The sequence below is a fragment of the Vigna unguiculata genome, chromosome 4, assembly GCF_037176805.1.
Source record: "Vigna unguiculata cultivar grain cowpea cultivar isolate G323 ecotype 2 chromosome 4, ASM3717680v1, whole genome shotgun sequence".
Classification (NCBI taxonomy): domain Eukaryota; kingdom Viridiplantae; phylum Streptophyta; class Magnoliopsida; order Fabales; family Fabaceae; genus Vigna; species Vigna unguiculata.
This window is the reverse complement of record NC_140795.1, coordinates 24,530,113-24,554,625: the sequence shown is the minus strand read 5'-3', so window position 1 is coordinate 24,554,625 and position 24,513 is coordinate 24,530,113. Positions and strand designations below refer to the sequence as shown.

Sequence of the window (24,513 nt, the reverse complement as noted above, 5' to 3'; positions counted from 1 at the left end):
AATAAAATAAAATAAATAAATAAAAACAGAATCAAAATAAAAGAAATACTAACCGTATTCCCCGGCAACGGCGCCAAATTTGATATCGCTGTCGTTAGGCGATCAAATTACCACTACTTTAGCAACTTCAGTATTGCCAGTTTGTAGTGAAGAAAATAGTTAGGGTTAAGATAACCCTGAGTCGTCTCACAACGAATACGGAATTGATCTCAAATATTTGATTCTCAAAAATGCAATTAAAACTAGCAACTATAAAATAGGGGGGTTTTGATATGCAAAGATAATGACACGGAAGATTGTAAACACAATAATAGTAAATAGGTTAATTCCACTGCTTTTTCTAAATAAGATTCTTCATTGGTTATCTAGAGATTATTGTTAAATTAATTATTGTTGTTGTTTTACAAATCAATCAATGTAAAGACTCAATTCATTTGTTGGCATCCTCACTTTTAATCAAAGTACAGTCTCAATTAAAAGTGAGAATTATTAGATTGTCCATAGTAAATTCAATCAAAGTACAGTCTCAATTAATTTTACTATGCCTAATCATGTCTATTCCTTTGTTTCTTTACCAAATAGAAAACTTAATTAATCAAAGTAAAGTCTTGACTAATTTTAGTTAAAGTAATTACCTCTAATCAAATTAAAGTCTCAATTATTGGCAAAAACTTATTTAATCAAATGAAAGTTTCAAAACAAAATCAAAGTAAAGTCTCAATTTAATTTAAAAACCTTTTAACTCATATGATTAGCATGCATGTAGATTTAAAATCATTATTTTCTATTCAATTTAGAAGCAAAGGACATAGATAAACAAAAACCACAACAATAATCAAAATAACAAAACATATAAATTTATCTAACCTCAGAATCCATTTAAGAAATTACAGTGGAATCAACCCTTAAAGCTTAGCCCTCCATGGCTTTGATGGAATACATGATGATATGAAAGAAAGAAAATAAAAGAAAGAATGAGAGATGTGGTGGAGATGGTATCTGCCAAAACCAGAGAGTTCTAAGTGTCTAAGCTGTAAGCTGTCAATTGTCAGTCCCCTCTTCTGCTCCCTTAAGTCTCTTTATATAGGCTTCCACTGGACTTTGGGCTTTATCTGTCAGTTGCTAAAATCTTTTATTTTTATTTAATTAATTAGCAACTTAATTCCTGTCCAATTTCCAATTCTGCCCCTCTTATTTAAGCATTTTTACAAAATTGACCAGAATTGACTGCTGACTTTGACCAGTTGACCAGAGTTGACCAGTTGACCAGTTTGACTGTCCTATCAGACGCTGACACGTGGCGCAGAGTACTCTCTCTCCAGAATTAGGGTTTCTCTCACACTTTGGCTGCCAAGATGCAATGACGGCGGCTTCTGCCGTTTTCCGACGAGGACGCGGTGGTGGAGGCGTGAACACTGTTGTTGTTTCGCATTTTTAGATCTGTGGAAGTTCAGTGGTTGTTCATCTCCTTCCCGGCGCTGCGTTTGATCTGCAACAGTGCAGAGACGAGTGTGGCTGCTGGTGGTGGCTGACGGAGCTGCGCAGGTCGCGCTGGCGGTGTGCTCGCGGTGGTTGCAGGTGCGCGAACAGTGGCTGCTGCAGTTGCGTGAAGGTTGTAGGAAAGACAGAGGCGGCACGGTGGCGCGGTGGTGCGAGAATGATGGCGCGCTGTTGCAGTTCTGTGTGGAGATGGTGGTGGCGCCGCCGTTGCTGCAGAAGTTGCTCGCGAGGGAGTGGTCGACGAACGGTGCAGTTGATGGAACGTTCATGGTGGCTGCGGGAGAGATGGAGGAGTAAATGGAGGTGCGGTGGTTCTGCAGGAGATTGTGGCGGAACTCCGGCGAGTTGACGGTGGAAGGGGCTGCCATGGCTGAGGCACGAGGAAGAAGAACTCGCTCCATGGCTGCTGCGTGATCTGTGGTGGCCGGAAAAGGTGATGGCGGCGGCGGCTGCCATGGTGGGTGGAAGGAGAGGAGAAAATTAGGGTTAGGGTTTTGGGAGATGAAGATGATGACGTGGCAGAATCTGACACGTGGCTTGTTCTGGTTGGCTAATTTTAAGAGGTGGGGATTGCCACATGGCATGATCTGGTTTAGTGGAGTTTAAGTGGTAGGAGGGGTGCAACTTAGTGAAAACTGGGGGTGTAGAACAGGTTTTTGTGGTCCACTTGAGCAAGGAGTGTGCAAATAAAAACTGGGGGTGCATTTAGCTCCTGATTTATTCTTTTTCAAAATTTCTTGATTTTGGACTTATTTTGTAACTTTGAATATTTCAAAATCACACTATTAATTGACCAAAAATAAATTCCAGCTGCATTAACAAACGTTAAAATATCCAATAATATTTTATGCAACTAAAATCAATTTTTACGCCACTTTTACCAAACTTACTCAATAAATCCAATAATCACAAATCCTAATTAAATCAATCTTTAAGCACAGAAAATTCAATTAAATCCCCAAATTTAAATATTAAATGACGGCAAAAATTGGAACTCATCACTCATGCCTCAAAGGGAACGTTCATCAATATTGAGCATTTTAAAATGAAGCCATGCCCATCTCAAAAGAAGATGACAAGAGTTCGTGGGAGCAATATCACACAATACTTCTTTCACACATTGTCCTGTACTGAATTTGATCCTTGGTTGATTCAGATGAAAGCTTGGTGGTAACTACAGTTTGTCCACCAATCTTTGGCTTACAACATTGTTGTCGCTTTCGTAAACAAATGCAACTAAACATGGGTGGCCTTCGATTAAACACCTTGTTTCTCTACTTCCTTTTCCATCATCTTTATCTTCTCTTCCTTTTCTTTTTCTTCAATTTCCCTTCCTTCTGCAGTTTATATTTCGTCTTTTTCTATTTTCTCCTTCAGCATATGTTGATCATTACTGGCTTGTCTTGGTGTCATAAATTTCAACTTCATTTCATGTCCCTCATGCCTCAAATAAAGGGAACGTTCATCAAGATTGAGCATTTTAAAATGAAGTCATGCCCATCACAAAAGAAGATGACAAGAGTTCGTGGGAACAATATCACATAATACTTCTTTCACACATTGTCCTGTACTGAATTTGATCCTTGCTTGATTCAGATGAAAGCTTGGTGGTAACTAGAGTTTCTCCACCAATCTTTGGCTTACAACATTGTTGTCGCTTTCGTAAACGAATGCAACTAAACAGGGGTGGCCTTCGATTAAACACCTTGTTTCTCTACTTCCTTTTCCATCATCTTTATCTTTTCTTCCTTTTCTTTTTCTTCAATTTCCCTTCCTTTTGCAGTTTATATTTCTTCTTTTTCTATTTTCTCCTTCAGCCTATGTTGATCATTACTAGCTTGTCTTGGTCTCATAAATTTCAACTTCATTTCATGTCCCTCATGCCTCAAATAAAGGGAACGTTCATCAAGATTGAGCGTTTTAAAATGAAGCCATGCCCATCTCAAAAGAAGATGACAAGAGTTCGTGGGAGCAATATCACACAATACTTCTTTCACACATTGTCCTGTACTGAATTTGATCCTTGGTTGATTCAGATGAAAGCTTGGTGGTAACTAGAGTTTCTCCACCAATCTTTGGCTTACAACATTGTTGTCGCTTTTGTAAACGAATGCAACTAAACAGGGGTGGCCTTCGATTAAACACCATGTTTCTCTACTTCCTTTTCCATCATCTTTATCTTTTCTTCCTTTTCTTTTTCTTCAATTTCCCTCCCTTCTGCAGTTTATATTTCTTCTTTTGTATTTACTCCTTCAGCCTATGTTGATCCTTACTGGCTTGTCCTTGTGTCATAAATTTGAACTTCATTTCATGTCGCTCAGGCCTCAAAGGGAACGTTCATCAATATTGAGCGTTTTAAAATGAAGCCATGCCCATCTCAAAAGAAGATGCCAAGAGTTCGTGGGAGCAATATCACACAATACTTCTTTCACACATTGTCCTGTACTGAATTTGATCCTTGGTTGATTCAGATGAAAGCTTGGTGGTAGCTACAGTTTGTCCACCAATCTTTGGCTTACAACATTGTTGTCGCTTTCGTAAACAAATGCAACTAAACATGGGTGGCCTTCGATGAAACATCTTCTTTCTCTTCTTCCTTTTCCATCATCTTTATCATCTCTTCCTTTTCTTTTTCTTCAATTTCCCTTCCTTCTGCAGTTTATATTTCGTCTTTTTCTATTTTCTCCTTCAGCCTATGTTGATCATCACTGGCTTGTCTTGGTGTCATAAATTTCAACTTCATTTCGTGTCCCTCATGCCTCAAATAAAGGGAACGTTCATCAAGATTGAGGGTTTTAAAATGAAGCCATGCCCATCTCAAAAGAAGATGACAAGAGTTCGTGGGAGCAATATCACACAATACTTCTTTCACACATTGTCCTGTACTGAATTTGATCCTTGGTTAATTCAGATGAAAGCCTTGTGGCAACTAGAGTTTCTCCACCAATCTTGGGCTTACAACATTGTTGTCGCTTTTGTAAACAAATGCAACTAAACATGGGTGGCCTTCGATTAAACACCTTGTTTCTCTACTTCCTTTTCCATCATCTTTATCTTTTCTTCCTTTTCTTTTTCTTCAATTTCGCTTCCTTTTGCAGTTTATATTTCTTCTTTTTCTATTTTCTCCTTCAGCCTATGTTGATCATTACTGACTTGTCTTGGTCTCATAAATTTCAACTTCATTTCATGTCCCTCATGCCTCAAATAAAGGGAACGTTCATCAAGATTGAGCGTTTTAAAATGAAGCCATGCCCATCTCAAAAGAAGATGACAAGTGTTCGTGGGAGCAATATCACACAATACTTCTTTCACACATTGTCCTGTACTGAATTTGATCCTTGGTTGATTCAGATGAAAGCTTGGTGGTAACTAGAGTTTCTCCACCAATCTTTGGCTTACAACTTTGTTGTCGCTTTCGTAAACAAATGCAACTAAACATGGGTGGCCTTCGATTAAACATCTTCTTTCTCTACTTCCTTTTCCATCATCTTAATCATTTCTTCCTTTTCTTTTTCTTCAATTTCCCTTCCTTCTGCAGTTTATATTTCTTCTTTTTCTATTTTCTCCTTTAGCCTATGTTGATCATCACTGGCTTGTCTTGGTGTCATAAATTTCAACTTCATTTCATGTCCCTCATGCCTCAAATAAAGGGAACGTTCATCAAGATTGAGCGTTTTAAAATGAAGTCATGCCCATCTCAAAAGAAGATGACAAGAGTTCGTGGGAACAATATCACATAATACTTCTTTCACACATTGTCCTGTACTGAATTTGATCCTTGCTTGATTCAGATGAAAGCTTGGTGGTAACTAGAGTTTCTCCACCAATCTTTGGCTTACAACATTGTTGTCGCTTTTGTAAACGAATGCAACTAAACATGGGTCGCCTTCGATTAAACACCTTGTTTCTCTACTTCCTTTTCCATCATCTTTATCTTTTCTTCCTTTTCTTTTTCTTCAATTTCCCTTTCTTCTGCAGTTTATATTTCTTCTTTTTCTATTTTCTCCTTCAGCCTATGTTGATCATTACTGGCTTGTCTTGGTCTCATAAATTTCAACTTCATTTCATGTCCCTCATGCCTCAAATAAAGGGAACGTTCATCAAGATTGAGCGTTTTAAAATGAAGCCATGCCCATCTCAAAAGAAGATGACAAGAGTTCGTGGGAGCAATATCACACAATACTTCTTTCACACATTGTCCTGTACTGAATTTGATCCTTGGTTGATTCAGATGAAAGCTTGGTGGTAACTAGAGTTTCTCCACCAATCTTTGGCTTACAACATTGTTGTTGCTTTTGTAAACGAATGCAACTAAACAGGGGTGGCCTTCGATTAAACACCATGTTTCTCTACTTCCTTTTCCATCATCTTTATCTTTTCTTCTTTTTCTTTTTCTTCAATTTCCCTCCCTACTGCAGTTTATATTTCTTCTTTTGTATTTACTCCTTCAGCCTATGTTGATCCTTACTGGCTTGTCCTTGTGTCATAAATTTGAACTTCATTTCATGTCGCTCAGGCCTCAAAGGGAACGTTCATCAATATTGAGCGTTTTAAAATGAAGCCATGCCCATCTCAAAAGAAGATGAAAAGAGTTCGTGGGTGCAATATCACACAATACTTCTTTCACACATTGTCCTGTACTGAATTTGATCCTTGGTTGATTCAGATGAAAACTTGGTGGTAACTAGAGTTTGTCCACCAATCTTTGGCTTACAACTTTGTTGTCGCTTTCGTAAACAAATGCAACTAAACATGGGTGGCCTTCGATTAAACATCTTCTTTCTCTACTTCCTTTTCCATCGTCTTTATCATTTCTTCCTTTTCTTTTTCTTCAATTTCCCTTCCTTCTGCAGTTTATATTTCTTCTTTTTCTATTTTCTCCTTCAGCCTACGTTGATCATTACTGGCTTGTCTTGGTGTCATAAATTTCAACTTCATTTCATGTCCCTCATGCCTCAAATAAAGGGAACGTTCATCAAGATTGAGCGTTTTAAAATGAAGTCATGCCCATCTCAAAAGAAGATGACAAGAGTTCGTGGGAACAATATCACATAATACTTCTTTCACACATTGTCCTATACTAAATTTGATCCTTGCTTGATTCAGATGAAAGCTTGGTGGTAACTAGAGTTTCTCCACCAATCTTTGGCTTACAACATTGTTGTCGCTTTTGTAAACGAATGCAACTAAACATGGGTGGCCTTCGATTAAACACCTTGTTTCTCTACTTCCTTTTCCATCATCTTTATCTTTTCTTCCTTTTCTTTTTCTTCAATTTACCTTCCTTCTGCAGTTTATATTTCTTCTTTTTCTATTTTCTCCTTCAGCCTATGTTGATCATTACTGGCTTGTCTTGGTGTCATAAATTTCAACTTCATTTCATGTCCCTCATACCTCAAATAAAGGGAACGTTCATCAAGATTGAGCGTTTTAGAATGAAGCCATGCCCATCTCAAAAGAAGATGACAAGAGTTCGTGGGAGGAATATCACACAATACTTCTTTCACACATTGTTCTATACTGAAATTGATCCTTGATTGATTCAGATGAAAGCTTGGTGGTAACTAGAGTTTCTCCACCAATTTTGGGCTTACAACATTGTTGTCGCTTTCGTAAACAAATGCAACCAAACATGGGTAGCCTTCGATTAAACCTTGTTTTTCTACTTCCTTTTCAATCAACTTTATCTTTTCTTCCTTTTCTTTTTCTTCAATTTCTCTTCCTTCTGCAGTTTATATTTCTTCTTTTGTATTCCTTCCTTCAGCCTATGTTGATCCTTACTGGCTTGTCCTTGTATCATAAATTTGAACTTCATTTCATGTCGCAAATGCCACAAAGGGAACGTTTATCAAGATTGAGCATTTTAAAATGAAGCCATGCCCATCTCAAAAGAAGATGCCAAGAGTTCGTGGGAGCAATATCACACAATACTTCTTTCACACATTGTCCTGTACTGAATTTGATCCTTGGTTGATTAGATGAAAGCTTGGTGGTAACTAGAGTTTGTCCACCAATCTTTGGCTTACAACTTTGTTGTCGCTTTCGTAAACAAATGCAACTAAACATGGGTGGCCTTCGATTAAACATCTTCTTTCTCTACTTCCTTTTCCATCATCTTTATCATTTCTTCCTTTTCTTTTTCTTCAATTTCCCTTCCTTCCGCAGTTTATATTTCGTCTTTTTCTATTTTCTCCTTCAGCCTATGTTGATCATTACTGGCTTATCTTGGTGTCATAAATTTCAACTTCATTTCATGTCCCTCATGCCTCAAATAAAGGGAACGTTCATCAACATTGAGCGTTTTAAAATGAAGCCATGCCCATCTCAAAAGAAGATGACAAGAGTTCGTGGGAGCAATATCACAGAATACTTCTTTCACACATTGTCCTATACTGAATTTGATCCCTGGTTGATTCAGATGAAAGCTTGGTGGTACTAGAGTTTCTCCACCACTCTTTGGCTTAAAATATTGTTGTCGCTTTCGTAAACGAATGCAACTAAACATGGGTGCCCTTCGATTAAACGCCTTGTTTCTCTACTTCTTTTTCCATCATCTTTATCTTTTCTTCCTTTTCTTTTTCTTCAATTTCCCTTCCTTCTGCAGTTTATATTTCTTCTTTTTCTATTTTCTCCTTCAGCCTATGTTGATCATTACTGGCTTGTCTTGGTGTCATAAATTTCAACTTCATTTCATGTCCCTCATACCTCAAATAAAGGGAACGTTCATCAAGATTGAGCGTTTTAAAATGAAGCCATGCCCATCTCAAAAGAAGATGACAAGAGTTCGTGGGAGGAATATCACACAATACTTCTTTCACACATTGTTCTGTACTGAAATTGATCCTTGATTGATTCAGATGAAAGCTTGGTGGTAACTAGAGTTTCTCCACCAATTTTGGGCTTACAACATTGTTGTCGCTTTCGTAAACAAATGGAACCAAACATGGGTAGCCTTCGATTCAACCTTGTTTCTCTACTTCCTTTTCCATCAACTTTATCTTTTCTTCCTTTTCTTTTTCTTCAATTTCTCTTCCTTCTGCAGTTTATATTTCTTCTTTTGTATTCCTTCCTTCAGCCTATGTTGATCCTTACTGGCTTGTCCTTGTATCATAAATTTGAACTTCATTTCATGTCGCTCATGCCACAAAGGGAACGTTTATCAAGATTGAGCATTTTAAAATGAAGCCATGCCCATCTCAAAAGAAGATGACAAGAGTTCGTGGGAGCAATATCACACAATACTTCTTTCACACATTGTCCTGTACTGAATTTGATCCTTGGTTGATTCAGATGAAAGTTTGGTGGTAACTAGAGTTTCTCCACCAATCTTTGGCTTACAACATTGTTGTCGCTTTTGTAAACGAATGCAACTAAACAGGGGTGGCCTTCGATTAAACACCATGTTTCTCTACTTCCTTTTCCATCATCTTTATCTTTTCTTCCTTTTCTTTTTCTTCAATTTCCCTCCCTTCTGCAGTTTATATTTCTTCTTTTGTATTTTCTCCTTCAGCCTATGTTGATCCTTACTGGCTTGTGTTGGTGTCGTAAATTTCAACTTCATTTCATGTCGCTCAGGCCTCAAAGGGAACGTTCATCAATATTGAGCGTTTTAAAATGAAGCCATGCGCATCTCAAAAGAAGATGACAAGAGTTCGTGGGAGCAATATCACACAATACTTCTTTAACACATTGTCCTGTACTGAATTTGATCCTTGGTTGATTCAGATGAAAGCTTGGTGGTAACTAGAGTTTGTCCACCAATCTTTGGCTTACAACTTTGTTGTCGCTTTCGTAACCAAATGCAACTAAACATGGGTGGCCTTCGATTAAACATCATCTTTCTCTACTTGCTTTTCCATCATCTTTATCATTTCTTCCTTTTCTTTTTCTTCAATTTCCCTTCCTTCTGCAGTTTATATTTCGTCTTTTTCTATTTTCTCTTTCAGCCTATGTTGATCATTACTGGCTTGTCTTGGTGTCATAAATTTCAACTTCATTTCATGTCCCTCATGCCTCAAATAAAGGGAACGTTCATCAAGATTGAGCGTTTTAAAATGAAGTCATGCCCATCTCAAAAGAAGATGACAAGAGGTCGTGGGAACAATATCACATAATACTTCTTTCACACATTGTCCTGTACTGAATTTGATCCTTGCTTGATTTAGATGAAAGCTTAGTGGTAACTAGAGTTTCTCCACCAATCTTTGGCTTACAACATTGTTGTCGCTTTTGTAAACGAATGCAACTAAAGATGGGTCGCCTTCGATTAAACACCTTGTTTCTCTACTTCCTTTTCCATCATCTTTATCTTTTCTTCCTTTTCTTTTTCTTCAATTTCCCTTCCTTCTGCAGTTTATATTTCTTCTTTTTCTATTTTCTCCTTCAGCCTATGTTGATCATTACTGGCTTGTCTTGGTGTCATAAATTTCAACTTCATTTCATGTCCCTCACACCTCAAATAAAGGGAACGTTCATCAAGATTGAGCGTTTTAAAATGAAGCCATGCCCATCTCAAAAGAAGATGACAAGAGTTCGTGGGAGCAATATCACACAATACTTCTTTCACACATTGTTCTGTACTGAAATTGATCCTTGATTGATTCAGATGAAAGCTTGGTGGTAACTAGAATTTCTCCACCAATTTTGGGCTTACAACATTGTTGTCGCTTTCGTAAACAAATGCAACCAAACATGGGTAGCCTTCGATTAAACTTTGTTTCTCTACTTCCTTTTCCATCAAATTTATCTTTTCTTCCTTTTCTTTTTCTTCAATTTCTCTTCCTTCTACAGTTTATATTTCTTCTTTTGTATTCCTTCCTTCAGCCTATGTTGATCCTTACTGGCTTGTCCTTGTATCATAAATTTGAACTTCATTTCATGTTGCTCATGCCACAAAGGGAACGTTTATCAAGATTGAGCATTTTAAAATGAAGCCATGCCCATCTCAAAAGAAGATGACAAGAGTTCGTGGGAGCAATATCACACAATACTTCTTTCACACATTGTCCTGTACTGAATTTGATCCTTGGTTGATTCAGATGAAAGCTTGGTGGTAACTAGAGTTTCTCCACCAATCTTTGGCTTACAACATTGTTGTCGCTTTTGTAAACGAATGCAACTAAACAGGGGTGGCCTTCGATTAAACACCATGTTTCTCTACTTCCTTTTCCATCATCTTTATCTTTTCTTCCTTTTCTTTTTCTTCAATTTCCCTCCCTTCTACAGTTTATATTTCTTCTTTTGTATTTTCTCCTTCAGCCTATGTTGATCCTTACTGGCTTGTGTTGGTGTCGTAAATTTTAACTTCATTTCATGTCGCTCAGGCCTCAAAGGGAACGTTCATCAATATTGAGCGTTTTAAAATGAAGCCATGCGCATCTCAAAAGAAGATGACAAGAGTTCGTGGGAGCAATATCACACAATACTTCTTTAAGACATTGTCCTGTACTGAATTTGATCCTTGGTTGATTCAGATGAAAGCCTTGTGGTAACTAGAGTTTCTCCACCAATCTTGGGCTTACAACATTGTTGTCGCTTTCGTAAACAAATGCAACTAAACATGGGTGGCCTTCGATTAAACACCTTGTTTCTCTACTTCCTTTTCCATCATCTTTATCTTTTCTTCCTTTTCTTTTTCTTCAATTTCCCTTCCTTTTGCAGTTTATATTTCTTCTTTTTCTATTTTCTCCTTCAGCCTATGTTGACCATTCACTTTGAAGCTCTTATCTGTGGACTGGCTTTTGATTTCAACTGCACCATAAGGATAAACATTAGTGACAACAAAAGGACCAATCCACTTTGATCTCAACTTACCCCCCATGAGTCCAAGTCTGGAGTTATACAGTAAAACTTGCTGACCAACAACAAACTCCTTTCTAGCAATGGAGCTATCATGGAATCTCTTGGTCTTCTCCTTGTAGAACATAGAGTTCTGATATGCCTCCAAACGGATCTCATCCAACTCGTTCAACTGCAGCTTCCTTTCCTCCCCAGCTTGATCAAGAGAGAAGTTGCATGACTTGACAGCCCAGTAGGCTCGATGCTCTATCTCCACTGGAAGGTGGCATGGCTTACCAAAGACAACCCGATAAGGAGACATCCCTATAGGTGCCTTGTAAGCAGTCCTGTGAGCCCATAGAGCGTCCTCAAGTCTATTGCTCCAATCCTTCCTGTTGGGCTGCACAATCTTCTCCAAGATCCTCTTGATTTCTCTGTTTGAGATCTCAGCTTGCCCATTAGTTTGGGGGTGATATGGTGTAGAAAGTTTGTGCACAACCCCATACTTTTGAAGCAAAACCCCCAAGGATCTATTGCAAAAATGGGTGCCCTGGTCACTAACAATAGCTCGAGGAACTCCAAACCTGCAAAATATGTGAGACCTAACAAAGTCCACAACAACTCGAGCATCATTAGTTCTAGTGGCTTTGGCTTCCACCCATTTTGAAACATAATCAACAGCAAGTAAGATGTAAATGAAACCAAAAGAGACAGGGAAAGGGCCCATGAAATCTATACCCCAGACATCAAACACCTCACAAAATAGCATGGGTTGTTGAGGCATCTGTTGTCTCCAAGAAATGGCTCCTCCTGCTCGTTGGCATTCCTCACATGTGCTACAAATCCTCCACGCATCTTTGAAGATGGTGGGCCAATAAAATCCGCAATCTAGCACCTTACGAGCTGTCCTTTGTGTGCCAAGGTGACCACCAGGTGCAGATGAATGACAAAATTTGAGGACTGAGTCAATCTCATGGTCCGGAATGCATCTCCTGGTAACCTGATCACTGCATATTTTCCACAGATAGGGGTCATCCCAAATGTAATACCTAGCATCGCTCTTGAGTTTATCACATTGAGCTCTGGATGCTAGGGGAGGAAAAACAGAAGCAGCAAGATAATTAACAATGTTAGCAAACCAAGGTGAGGAAGAAGTAGAGAGTGTCAACAAATTTCATCGGGAAAGTCATCCCGGATCGATGAAGCGTCATCAGTAGACCTCTCAATCCTGCTTAGGTGGTCTGCAACCAGGTTTTGTGCTCCGCTCCTATCACGGATCTCCAAATCAAATTCTTGGAGCCAGAGCATCCATCTTATCAGCCGAGGTTTTGATTCTGCCTTCTTCAACAGGTACTTAAGAGCTGCATGGTCAGTAAACACAACAACAGGAGAACCAAGCATGATGAAGGCATGACCACCTCCTTAGAAGCTCCATCAAGAAGGATCACTAGAAGCATGTCTAGAGGGGAGTCTTCTATTCCATCACCTTTATCTTTGTTTTGCATTACTTTAGTTTGAATTCCCTAAGTTGGTTTCTAGTTGATTTATTTTGGTTGACTTGTTGACTTTGATCCAAATTTGACCTTTGACCAAGATTAGATTAACTTAAACAAACATGTTAATCCTTGTTTGTCTTGTTTTGTAGGTAATTAAGAGAAAGTAGAGCATGGCTAGGTGGCACTTGGTGATTGGAGCACTTGGATGAAGTGGAAGAGAGAGGAAAGCAAAAAGCATAAAGCAAAAGCAAAAGTAGACATGTACCTTGTCTCCTTTTGCCTTTGTGGTTTATGCCTTAGAAGGTCACTTGGTCTCCTTCCTCTTTTGGCCTAGAATCCTCATGGGAATGCCTCCACCAATCATCTTCCTTCACTTGGCCAAGACTCACTCTCACATTAGGTTTAGGGTTTGCTAGTTAATCCTTTTTCATGTTTTTGTATTTGCTAAAGGACCCCTATGAACTCCTATTTAAAGGGTGCTCCTTGTCTTGTAAAAGGGTTGATCATTTTGTTTCTAAACTATTGTGTTTCAACCTTTAAATTTTCGTGAGCTCTCCTTCCTAGAAGTGAACTCACCTTTGCCTTATCTTGCTTGCAAGTGGCGGCACCATCACTCATCTCTAGGGCTTGGTTGGCTTAGATCCCCCCCTATGAGTGGCGTGCTTCTTCCATGCTTCATCTTCTATGCTTTCCATTTTTAATGTTTCTTCTTTCATTTTGGTTCTTTAAGTGTTGTTAATGTTGTGTGAGTTTAAGCTTGAATCCAACTCTCTTCTTCCTTTCATGAGCTTGAGAAATGAACCTTCACATCTAGATAGCTTGCTATCTTAATGTCCAGTGGGAATTTTCAAAAAGCTTTCTTAAATAACTTCACCATATTCATAACTCTAAAAGGAAACAAGATAATCCTTCATCAAAGCAGATAAGATCGAAACTTTTCAAGTGCAAAAACTACCGCAAGGAGCTCTTTTTCTATTGTGGTGTAATTTGATTGGGCAACATCTATGTCCTGGAGGCATAGTAGATTACCCTCGGCTGCTTATCAATCCTTTGAGCTAGAACAGCCCCTAATGCATAGTTGGATGCATCACACATAAGCTCAAATGGGGCTGTCCAATCAGGCGCCTGAATGATTGGAGTTGTGGTCAGGGCCTTCTTGAGGCAATCAAAAGCCTCTTTGCATCCTTCATCAAAGATGAAGTCAACATCCTTTTGCAATAGGTTGGACAGTGGGAGGGCCTTCTTACTGAAGTCTTGAATGAAGCACCTGTAAAACCCTGCATGGCCAAGAAAAGAACGAACCTCTCGTACAGAAGAGGGGTAAGGCAATTGTGAAATAATTGAGATCTTGGCAGGTTCAACTTCAATGCCCTTTTTTGAAATTATGTGCCCCAATACTATGCCTTGTTCTACCATGAAATGACATTTCTCAAAATTGAGAACAAGGTTAGATTGGATGCACCTGTTTAAAACTCTGTCCAAACTATCCAAACATGAATCAAATGAGGACCCATATACAGTAAAGTCGTCCATAAACACCTCTATGCATTTTTCTAGAAAATCACTAAAAATGCTTAGCATGCACCGCTGGAATGTGCCAGGGGCATTGCATAGGCCAAACGACATCCTCCTATAGGCAAAAGTGCCAAAGGGGCAGGTGAATGTGGTTTTCTCTTGGTCCTCAGGTGCAATGTGAATTTGAAAATAACCAGAAAACCCATCAAGAAAGCAATAGTGGGACTTACCTGCCAAGCGCTCAAGCATCTGATCGATAAAAGGCAGGGGGAAGTGGTCTTTTCTGGTTTCTTGATTTAGCCTTCTGTAGTCAATGCAAACCCTCCAATTATTTTGCACTCTTGTTGGAATTAGCTCCTCTTTTTCATTCTTGACTATAGTGAGGCCAGTCTTCTTTGGAACAACATGGATGGGGCTAACCCACTGACTGTCAGAAATGGGGTAGATGATCCCAGCTTGTAGAAGCTTGGTCACCTCCTTCTTTACAACATCCGAGATGACAGGGTTGAGTCGCCTTTGTGGCTGTCTCACTGGCTTTGCTCCATCTTCCAACAATATCTTGTGCATGCATGTTGATGGGCTAATACCAGGGATGTCAGCCAATGTCCATCCAATTGCCTTCTTATGCTTCTGAAGAACTTGCAACAACCTCTGCTCTTGTTCAGCAGTGAGGGAGGTGGAAATGATGACAGGCAGTTTGTCCTCCTCCTCTAAGTAGACATACCTGAGGTTGTCTGGCAGTGGTTTTAACTCTAGAGTACTGGATGCTGGCTAAATATCAGGAACTAGAAGGGAAGGAGAAATGGGTTCCACAGCTTGTACTTGAGCATAACAATCAGATGTATATGTACTTCATGCAACATGGTTAGTGCAACCTGATTGTATAACATCAAAGTGAATAGGTACAACATCCAGAGAGTCAAACTCTGTACATTCAACATTATCCTCATCATATTGAGCATCATCAGAATCAGAATCAGAATCAAGAACATCAATGCATGCAAATTCAGATAACTCAGACACGGATGAATGTTTTAATGTATGCAAAGAGTGGAAATCAGAAATCAATCCATCAACAGCATCATCAATAATATCCACGTGAAAAACAGAATGATCCTCAGAAGGATGTTTCATGGCATCCAGAATGTTGAATCGCACAACAATATCATCAAACTCCATAGACAAAGTACCTGCATGGACATCAATTTTGGTTCGTGCAGTTTTCAAAAATGGTCTGCCTAAAATGATTGGTGCAGAACCATGTGAAAATCCCTCTTCCATATCAAGAATGTAAAAATCAGCAGGGAAAATCAATTCACCAACACGAACTAAAACATCATCAACCAAACCTGCTGGGTGGGCAACGCTTCTATTTGCCAACTGAATCACCACACCCGTAGGTTGCAGGGGTCCAAGAGAAAGAGATTTAAAAATAGATAGAGGCATAACATTTATTGAGGCACCAAGATCAAGCATTGCATTTTCAAATTTATTGTTACCTATGATGCAAGGTACACAAAATGTACCTAGGTCCTTGCACTTCTCAGGAATCTGAGGAACAGATTTACCTATCAATGCTGACACGTTTCTGCCCATGCTGATCTTTTCGTTTCCCTTTAGCCTCCTCTTGTGCGTGCATAGCTCCTTCAAGAACTTTGCATATCTAGGAATCTGTTTAATGGCATCCAACAGAGGTATGTTCACCTCAACCTTCCTAAAAGTTTCCAAGATCTCACTGTCAACCTCTTCCATCTTTTTGCTTGGAATGGCTCTTGGAGGGAAAGGAAGAGGTATGGAAGGTGCAGCAGTAGAGGTGGAAGGTGTAGAAGTCGCACCAGATATGGAAGGACCAGCTGCATGAGCATCACGCTTTCTCTGAAGTGTGGCAGGGTCGGCTTCCTTTAGAGGTGTAGGCTCGGAAGTGGGAACTTCAATATTCTTCCCAGATATCAAAGTAATGGCACTCACATTCCTAGGATTTTCCACCGTCTGTGATGGAAGCTTGTCAGAATTCTGAGCCTGTGCCTGGTTTAGTTGAGTGGCCATCTGCCCCATTTGATTTGTCAAACTCTGGATTGAGGCCCTAGTCTCCTGCTAAAATTGCATATTTTGAAGGGTCATCATCCTGACTAACTCCTCCAATGAAGTAGAAGAAGAAGGTGCAGGTGCTGCAGCAGGAGCTGGTGTGGGTACAGGTGGAACAGGAGCAGCTTGTGGTGCAGGTGCAACTCTTTGTTATGGAGGTGGTTGCACATTTTGAAATTGTTGGGGCTGCTGGTTACCCTGGTTTCCCCATCTCAAATTAGGGTGATTCCTCCATCCTGGATTATATCTGTTGGTTGACAAATCATGGTGGTTTTGTTGTTGCTGTTGGGGCCTATTGTTGTTGAAAATATTTGCTGCATAGGCCTGAGGGGTATCCACTGGTGTAGAAGAAGAAGCCTGTTGTTGCAATGCTGGGCAAGAGTCTGTAAAGTGATCAACAGATGTACAAAGGCCACAAACTCTTGCAGCTGGAGCTCTCTGATTGGAAGCAAGTTGGTTGACCAGTGTGGTAAGAGCATCAATCTTACTCTCCAACTTCTTCGTGTACTCGGCTGCTCCTACATCATGAACACCTCTAACAACTATGGCATCACTCCTTGTGCCAAATTGTTGAGAATTTGAAGCCATGTTCTCTATTAATTGTCTGGCTACAGCTGGGGTTATGTTACCAAGGGCACCACCACTTGCAGCATCAATCATATTTCGATCCATGTGGTGCAAGCCTTCATAAAAATACTGCAGGAGGAGATGTTCAGAAATCTGATGGTGTGGACAGCTTGAACAGAGATTCTTGAACCTCTCCCAGTACTCATAAAGGGTCTCCCCAGATTACTGCTTGATGCCAGAAATCTCCTTCCGTATGGCTGTTGTCCTTGAAGCAGGAAAGAACTTGGCAAGGAACAATCTCTTCAGGTCATCCCAGCTTGTGATGGACCTGGGTGCTAGGTAGTACAGCCAGTCTTTGGCATTACCCTCCAAAGAATGAGGGAAAGCCTTCAAGTATACATGGTCCTCTTGTACATCTGCAGGCTTCATGGTGGAACAGACGACATGAAACTGCTTCAAGTGTTTGCACGGGTCCTCACCTGCAAGACCATGAAACTTTGGCAACAAGTGTATCAAACAAGTTTTCAGCACATATGGAACCTCCTCCTTAGGGTATTGTATGCATAAACTATCATAAGTGAACTCTGGTGCAGTGAGCTCACTCATGGTTCTCTCATGAGGTGGAGGAGGTTGAGCCATGTTATCAGTATGAAAATGCTCAGAATATACAGTATGCTCAGAATGCAAAGAATGAGGAGTGTCAGGAATGTGATGAGAATCAGAAGAATCAGGAAATGTCACTGAATATTCAGCATGCAAAGATGGATTCCTAGGATGCCTACTTCCTCTGTGGAATGTCCTATCAATCTCAGGGTCAAATGGTTGTAATTCACTTGGGTTTCCCCTAGTCATGCACCAAAAAGCACTAATTGTAGTGATATTGGCATAACAAAGGGTATAACTACAAGTATACTCAAATGACCTTCAAATGACTTGAAAATTGGTAGGATATTCCTTTGAGTTGTCAAACAGAAGCACAAAAAAAATCAGATCAAAACTCAAAGCACAAGTATTTTTGACAATTTTTCAAAAGTAAGAAAAATGAAGAAAAATCACAAAAAACACTGCTGAAATGTAGAAAATGGCATTTTCTGGAGATTCTGAGTTTGCAAACCGGCGGAGCGGGTTACAAGAAGGTGGGAAATCAAATTCTATCCCAAATCCATATAAAATAATAGTGATTCTGATAACCAGAGCAAAAGTTATGGTCCTCTGAAGTTTCACTAAAAATCAGTCCAAAAATTTTTTGAATCTCTTAACTCAGACCATACCAACTGCTCTAGCTATTTTTCCTATCAAGTTCAACGTCTTAGAAGTGGGGGAAAAAATTTCAAGTCAAAACAAGCTCCGTAGCTACCAAAACAAAAATCCAGAAGTTAAATGCCAGATTCGGACACTATTCAAACACTATTCACTACTACAATTGACACTATTCATGCGCGCCGCGACACTATTCACTACACTACACAGAAACACACAGGAATGGAAACAGGCACTGAACTTAACACAACATTAACATCACAATGAACATATACCAACTCAACCACACTTGAACTACACACACACACCAAAACACAAAACACAAACACACTGGAAATTTTACTTTGAACGAAACGATTGGTCCCCGGCAACGGCACCAAATTTGATAGAGGCCGTACCCCACCAAATTAAAACATATTAAATGCAGTACATGAAAGTGAACCAAGTCGTCTCCCAACGACCAATATTTTCATTCAAAGCGACTTTTCCAGATGAACACAACAATAAAACACAGGGGGGGGGGGGGTTGGCAGATTCACACAAGTTTGCTAAATTGTAATCAAAACTGAATTAAACACACAATTCAAAACGTACTGGTCCTTTGATTCCACTAAAAATCAACCAATCACAGGTTACTAAATCAAGTCTCTTACCCAATTTACTCTCATGAAATCCGAATTAATCAACTATGCGAAAATTAACACAGCTTCAACCATTAAGCATAACACACATCCTTCTTTCAATTTCACACACTCACACACAGATTAAGCAACTGTGGCCAAAACCCGAACTCACTAAGCATGACAAGGATTCTGAAATTGTGGAAAACATAAACTCATGATTAAGCATCACAAATTCCATTTCATTCAAAGCTACGAAATTGAATAGGATGAAGAGAAATTAGGAATTGGAGTGCACTGCAAAACATCAACCTCATGGTTTCAAATCAGTTTCTTCAAGGAACCAATACGAAAAACTTAGCTAGACATGGAAAATGAACAATCACTCACTTCGAATCTGAAACAGAAATTGCAATTTAACCGTTCAAATGACTTCAAATTGATATTGAAAGCTTAAAATGGTGCAGCAAACGAAATGGGCAAGGGATAAGAGAAGAGCAACAAAAACAGCCACCAAAAACGAAAATGCTTCAATATAAAGTTACCCAAACGGTAGAAAACGTTAATACAACTTCAATGTGCTGTCCAAGACTCATAAATCGTGAAAAACCAATGGAAAACGTGAAAAATTCGTCTGTGCCACCATGGGTCACCTTCCAAAACTTTAAAACAACAAAAATGGAGGTTTTTGAGAGTGGAGAAGAAGAAGGAGAGGCTGGCCTCGTTTCATGCAGACCTAATTCGTGGTCATATCACCCTTGCCACTCATAATTACAAAACTGCCACTCTGCCACTCAGATTTACTAAAATGCCACTCTGGGCCTCAAATGTTGACCCATTGACTTTGCTGACGTGTAAATGACATGGAAATGATGTGGCAATGATGTGGAAATTCTCTTCAACTAAATATTAATGTCCAAGCTCCAAAATTTGCTTCACCCAAATACCTAAAAATAATTAAAAACAAAAATTAGGCCAAATAATGTGAAATTAGTCCAAATTCGGAACAGTGGCCCAATAAAGCCCAACAGATGAAAAACACTCTAATGATGAACAATTAAGCACTAATCAACTGTCTAATGGGTGCACAAAGGCTAGTGGAATAGAAGAAAATAATGACTCATCAAAGAGTTTGTGGGAGCAATATCACATAATACTTCTTTCACACATTGTCCTGTACTGAATTTAATCCTTGCTTGATTCGGATGAAAGCGTGGTGGTACTAGAGTTTCTCCACCAATCTTTGGCTTAAACCATTGTTGTCGCTTTCGTAAACGAATGCAACTAAACAGGGGTGGCCTTCGATTAAACACCTTGTTTCTCTACTTCCTTTTCCATCATCTTTATCTTTTCTTCCTTTTCTTTTTCTTCAATTTCCCTTCTTTCTGCAGTTTATATTTCTTCTTTTTCTATTTTCTCCTTCAGCCTATGTTGATCATTATTGGCTTGTCTTGGTGTCATAAATTTCAACTTCATTTCATGTCCCTCATGACTCAAATAAAGGGAACGTTCATCATGATTGAGCGTTTTAAAACGAAGCCATGCCCATCTCAAAAGAAGATGACAAGAGTTCGTGGGAGCAATATCACACAATACTTCTTTCACACATTGGCCTGTACTGAATTTGATCCTAGGTTGATTTAGATGAAAGCTTGGTGGTACTAGAGTTTCTCCACCAATCTTTGGCTTAAAACATTGTTGTCGCTTTCGTAAACGAATGCAACTAAACATGGGTGGCCTTCGATTAAACGCCTTGTTTCTCTACTTCCTTTTCCATCATCTTTATCTTTTCTTCCTTTTCTTTTTCTTCAATTTCCCTTCTTTCTGCAGTTTATATTTCTTCTTTTTCTATTTTCTCCTTCAGCCTTTGTTGATCATTACTGGCTTGTCTTGGTGTCATAAATTTCAACTTCATTTCATGTCCCTCATGACTCAAATAAAGGGAACGTTCATCAGGATTGAGCGTTTTAAAACGAAGCCATGCCCATCTCAAAAGAAGATGACAAGAGTTCGTGGGAGCAATATCACACAATACTTCTTTCACACATTGTCCTGTACTGAATTCGATCCTTGGTTGATTCATATGAAAGCTTGGTGGTAACCAGAGTTTCTCCACCAATCTTTGGCTTACAACATTGTTGTCGCTTTCGTAAACAAATGCAACTAAACATGGGTGGCCTTCGATGAAACATCTTCTTTCTCTACTTCCTTTTCCATCATCTTTATCATCTATTCCTTTTCTTTTTCTTCAATTTCCCTTGCTTCTGCAGTTTATATTTCGTCTTTTTCTTTTTTCTCCTTCAGCCTATGTTGACCATGACTGGCTTGTCTTGGTGTCATAAATTTCAACTTCATTTCATGTCCCTCATGCCTCAAATAAAGGGAACGTTCATCAAGATTGAGCATTTTAAAATGAAGTCATGCCCATCTCAAAAGAAGATGACAAGAGTTCGTGGGAACAATATCACATATTACTTCTTTCACACATTGTCCTGTACAGAATTTGATCCTTGCTTGATTCAGATGAAAGCTTGGTGGTAACTAGAGTTTCTCCACCAATCTTTGGCTTACAACATTGTTGTCGCTTTTGTAAACGAATGCAACTAAACATGGGTGGCCTTCGATTAAACACCTTGTTTCTCTACCTCCTTTTCCATCATCTTTATCTTTTCTTCCTTTTCTTTTTCTTCAATTTCCCTTCCTTCTGCAGTTTATATTTCTTCTTTTTCTATTTTCTCCTTCAGCCTATGTTGATCATTACTGGCTTGTGTTGGTGTCATAAATTTCAACTTCATTTCATGTCCCTCATACCTCAAATAAAGGGAACATTCATCAAGATTGAGCATTTTAAAATGAAGCCATGCCCATCTCAAAAGAAGATGACAAGAGTTCGTGGGAACAATATCACATAATACTTTTTTCACACATTGTCGTGTACTGAATTTGATCCTTGCTTGATTCGGATGAAAGCGTGGTTTTAACTAGAGTTTCTCCACCAATCTTTGGCTTAAAACATTGTTGTCGCTTTTGTAATCGAATGCAAATAAATAGGGGTGGCCTACGACTAAACCTTGTTTCTCGACTTCCTTTTCCATCAACTTTATCTTTTCTTCCTTTTCTTTTCCTTCAATTTCTCTTCCTTCTGCCGTTTATATTTCTTCTTTTGTATCTTCTCCTTCAGCCTATGTTGATCCTTACTGGCTTGTCCTTGTGTGATAAATTTGAACTTCATTTCATGTCGCTCATGCCTCAAAGGGAACGTTCATCAATATTGAGCGTTTTAAAAAGAAGCCATGCCCATCTCAAAAGAAGATGACAAGAGTTCGTGGGAGCATTATCACACAATACTTCTTTCGCACGTTGTCCTCTACTGAATTTGATCCTTGGTTGAATCAGATGAAAGCTTGGTGGTAACCAGAGTTTCTCCACCAATCTTTGGCTTACAACATTGTTGTCGCTATCGTAAACAAATGCAACTAAACATGGGTGGCCTTCGATTAAACACCTTGTTTCTCTAATTCCTTTTCCATCATCTTTATCATTTCTTCCTTTTCTTTTTCTTCAACTTCCCTTCCTTCTGCAGTTTATATTTCGTGTTTTTCTATTTTCTCCTTCAGCCTATGTTGATCATTACTGGCTTGTCTTGGTGTCATAAATTTCAACTTCATTTCATGTCCCTCATGCCTTAAATAAAGGGAACATTCATCAAGATTGAGCATTTTAAAATGAAGCCATGCCCATCTCAAAAGAAGATGACAATAGTTCGTGGGAGCAATATCACATAATACTTCTTTCACACATTGTCCTGTACTGAATTTGATCCTTGCTTGATTCAGATGGAAGCTTGGTGGTAACTAGAGTTTCTCCAGCAATCTTTGGCTTACAACATTGTTGTCGCTTTTGTAAACGAATGCAACTAAACATGGGTGGCCTTCGATTAAACACCTTGTTTCTCTACTTCCTTTTCCATCATCTTTATGTTTTCTTCCTTTTCTTTTTCTTCAATTTCCATTCCTTCTGCAGTTTATATTTCTTCTTTTTCTATTTTCTCCTTTAGCCTATGTTGATCATTACTGGCTTGTCTTGGTGTCATAAATTTCAACTTCATTTCATGTCCCTCATGCCTCAAATAAAGGGAACGTTCATCAAGATTGAGCATTTTAAAATGAAGCCATGCCCATCTCAAAAGAAGATGACAAGAGTTCGTGGGAGCAATATCACACAATACTTCTTTCACATATTGTCCTGTACTGAATTTGATCCTTGGTTGATTCAGATGAAAGCTTGGTGGTAATTAGAGTTTCTCCACCAATGTTGGGCTTACAACATTGTTGTCGCTTTCGTAAACAAATGCAACTAAACATGGGTGGCCTTCGATTAAACACCTTTTTTCTCTACTTCCTTTTGCATCATCTTTATCATTTCTTCCTTTTCTTTTTCTTCAATTTCCCTTCCTTCTGCAGTTTATATTTCGTCTTTTTCTATTTTCTCCTTCAGCCTATGTTGATCATTACTGGCTTGTTTTGGTGTCATAAACTTCAACTTCATTTCATGTCCCTCATGCCTCAAATAAAGGGAACGTTCATCAAGATTGAGCGTTTTAAAATGAAGCCATGCCCATCTCAAAAGAAGATGACAAGAGTTCGTGGGAACAATATCACATAATACTTTTTTCACACATTGTCGTGTACTGAATTTGATCCTTGCTTGATTCGGATGAAACCTTGGTGTTAACTAGAGTTTCTCCACCCATCTTTGGCTTAAAACATTGTTGTCGCTTTCGTAATCGAAGGCAAATAAATAGGGGTGGCCTACGACTAAACCTTGTTTCTCAACTTCCTTTTCCATCAACTTTATCTTTTCTTCCTTTTCTTTTCCTTCAATTTCTCTTCCTTCTGCCGTTTATATTTCTTCTTTTGTATCTTCTCCTTCAGCCTATGTTGATCCTTACTGGCTTGTCCTTGTGTGATAAATTTGAACTTCATTTCATGTCGCTCATGCCTCAAAGGGAACGTTCATCAATATTGAGCGTTTTAAAATGAAGCCATGCCCATCTCAAAAGAAGATGACAAGAGTTCGTGGGAGCAATATCACTTAATACTTCTTTCACACATTATCCTGTACTGAATTTGATCCTTGCTTGATTCGGATGAAAGTGTGGTGGTAACTAGAGTTTCTCCACCAATCTTTGGCTTACAACATTGTTGTCGCTTTCGTAAACAAATGCAACTAAACATGGGTGGCCTTCGATTAAACACCTTCTTTCTTTACTTCCTTTTCCATCATCTTTATCTTTTCTTCCTTTTCTTTTCTTCAATTTCCCTTCCTTCTGCAGTCTATATTTCTTCTTTTTCTACTTTCTCCTTCAGCCTATGTTGATCATTATTGGCTTGTCTTGGTGTCATAAATTTCAACTTCATTTCATGTCCCTCATGCCTCAAAGGGAACGTTCATCAAGATTGAGTGTTTTAAAAGAAACCCATGCCCATCTCAAAAGACGACGACAAGAGTTCGTGTGAACAATATCACATAATACTTCTTTCACACATTGTCATGTACTGAATTTGATCCTTGGTTGATTCAGATGAAAGCTTGGTGGTACTAGAGTTTCTCCACCAATCTTTGGCTTAAAACATTGTTGTCGCTTTCGTAAACGAATGCAACTAAACAGGGGTGGCCTTCGATTAAACACC

General features: G+C 39.0%; 1 non-coding gene and 1 pseudogene across 1 annotated transcript; one reads left to right on the top strand and one right to left on the bottom strand.

Annotated features, from left to right (window-relative positions):
- Window positions 1-11,161: 11,161 nt before the first annotated feature.
- LOC146886963 (uncharacterized) lies at window positions 11,162-18,233 on the bottom strand (annotated as a pseudogene).
- Window positions 17,091-17,199, top strand: LOC114172274 (small nucleolar RNA R71). The gene has a single exon (XR_003601974.1). It is a non-coding gene; the product is annotated as a small nucleolar RNA R71 (small nucleolar RNA).
- Window positions 18,234-24,513: the final 6,280 nt, after the last annotated feature.